Raw genomic sequence first — 2,838 nt, forward strand, 5'->3', positions numbered from 1 at the left:
CTTTACAGCGCTTCACTTTACAGCGTTTCGCTAATACAGCGCTTTGTGGAGCTGAAGTTCATCCTCCAGTGATTTGGAAACAGTGCTGTAATCATCGTGAGATTGCGAGAAAAGTGACTGGCACCATTTTGTTATGATTAGTTCACTCTGTTTACAGCATTACAGTGCAATCTGTGCCTCAGTGCTATAGTCTGGCAAATTTTACTACAGTAATTGTCACTATTTTACAGGTACAGTATTTATTGAATACTGTGCTGTGCTAGTGTTAAACTAAATGTAGCACTATTGCACTCCTAATATATGTTAGTTTAAACAAGTTTTCAAGTTTTTAAACACACTGGCAAGTGAAAAGAAAGCTAAAACTGCCTTGTTTCACTTTAAGGCGGTTTTCACTTTACAGCGGGGCTCCGGTCCCTAACCCGCTGTATGAGCGGGGTATACCTGTATGTCTTTTTCCACTCCCCCTGTACCATGTAGCAGCCATCAGCCAATCACAAATGCATTCACGTACCATGTGACAACAATCAGCCATTCACAAATGCATACACACTTATTCTTGCACATGCTCAGTGGGAGCTGGTGACTCAAAAAGTTTAATTATAAAAAGACTGTGCACATTTTTTTAATGGAAGTAAATTAGAAAGGTGTTTAAAATTGCATGCTCTATCTGAATAATGAAAGTTTAATTTTGATTGAGTGTCCCTTTAAGATATCCCTTCACTGGAACTAAGGGCCTAGCCCAAACCCTGAAAAACAGCCCTAGACCATTACGACTCCTCCGCAAAACTTTACAGTAGGCACAATGCATTCTGGTATGTAGCTCCTGGGATGGGCACCCATATTCTTCCATTAAACTTCCAGATAATAAAGTGTGATTCATCACTCCGGAGAACATGCTCTAGAGTCCAGCGGCATAGTGCTGTACACCACTCCAGCCGATGCTTGTCATTGCGTACAGTATGTTGATGTAAAGCTTGCATACAGCAGCTCAGTCATGGAAACCCATTTCATGAAGCTCCCGATGCTCAGTTCTTGTGCTGATGTTGCTTTCAGAGACAGTTCGGAAACCCTGTAGTGAGTGATGCAACAGATGATACTCACTTCAGCACTCACTGGCCCGTGAGTTTGTGTGGTCTACTAATTCATGGCTGAGCTGTTGTAATATAACTTACAGATCTAGTAGAGAAGACAAAGGGTCTTGTGGCTAAGGTGGCATTCTATGACAGTGCCATGTTTAAAGTCACTGAACTCTTCAGTACGACCCATTGTACTGGATTTTATGCACCTATTAGCAATGGGTGGGTCTGAAACCCTGAACTCAATAATTAGTAGGGAGGTCCACATACTTTTGGCCATATAGTGTATCCATACATGCATGCACACGCATATATGTATTATTATTATTATCGGTTATTTGTAGAGCGCCAACAGATTCCGCAGCGCTATATATAAAACACAGAGAAAATACAGCGCTAAGTATAAAATGACCCCAAATTAGGTAATACCAGAAATGTCCTGTAAATGCAGGTCTCTCCTTATTTAGTCCCAAAATACCCAGTCTCGAAGAGAGGGAGGAAAGTGGAAAAGGATTATCATACTTGCACTGTTTAAATCCACAGATAGGGAGCACTTTCAATTAGTAACTTTAAAATACACACCAAATGTATGGGAATCCATAATCAACAGCAGCTGTATAAATACACAGTGAACACACACCTCTCCTTAAACAAAGCAGAAATTAGGAAATACCAGAAATGTCCTGTAAATGCAGGTCTCTCCTTATTTAGTCCCAAAATACCCAGTCACGAATATAGGGAGGAAAGGGGAAAAGGATTATTCTTCACTCGCAGCCTAATCCCATAGGAAACTGAAGAAATCCACCTGGGCAGGGGAGATCCTCCAAAAGGAAATCTAGAACAGAAGAGGGAATGGCGCACAGCAGGAAAATCCTCTCTGGTGTAGTATGTCAGGTGAAAAAAGAGTTAATTACAAAGAAGCCAAATGGTCACTCACGTGCATTAACCTAAACTCCTATGAGGTATGGATAAGACACTGTGTGGCATACAGCCACTGTGGATTGCAGCTCCATTTCTCTCAAACCCCAAAAACGTTTTTCCTTTTCCAATGTAATACTCTCCTTCCCAACAGAAGATGAACCGTTTTGGAAGGGAGGTTATTACCTTGCTCAGAAAGGATTTCTATGGCCTCTCCGTTTGTTGTATGAAGGGGAATGAGGGATATTAACTATCAAACTCATTAAAAGCTTTGTTTACATAAACACAAATTTTATTATGCTCCTGAAACACATCTATACAAATACATAAATGAGCAGTCATCCATATGTTAAATGCAATATTAAAAGCACATAAAATAACTCTAGAAGACTGGAGGTAGTAAAATGTGTGCCCTAGCACCTGTCTCTAAGCTTAGGCTAGTGAGGGGGCGTGGCCTTACGCGTTTTGTGACGTGATTGGTCTCTTCATCAGAGGTAGGGAACGCCCCCCCCCAAGCCTTCTATTTGTATCCTAGTAACGTCATTGACTACTGATTAGTCATATTGCCAAACTCCATCTTTGTTCAAAGAAAAAAAACTCTTTCTTCCCTTGTGTAGAATGCTAAGTTTAAGGGCAGAGATCATTCTATTATTATTAAAAAACAATCTAAGCCCTTTTCATTGTTATTAATAAGAAATCCCTTCACTAGTTCTATCCATTGTTAAATTGGAGAAAATATAATAAAAAAATATATATATTGTGTGTATCACCCCATCATTCTCCTTTTACTTCAACAGTTAAAAATGTATATATGTATACTCATGCAATGCAATAAAATTACATT

The sequence above is a fragment of the Bombina bombina genome, chromosome 8 (assembly GCF_027579735.1).
Source record: "Bombina bombina isolate aBomBom1 chromosome 8, aBomBom1.pri, whole genome shotgun sequence".
Taxonomy (NCBI): Eukaryota; Metazoa; Chordata; class Amphibia; order Anura; family Bombinatoridae; genus Bombina; species Bombina bombina.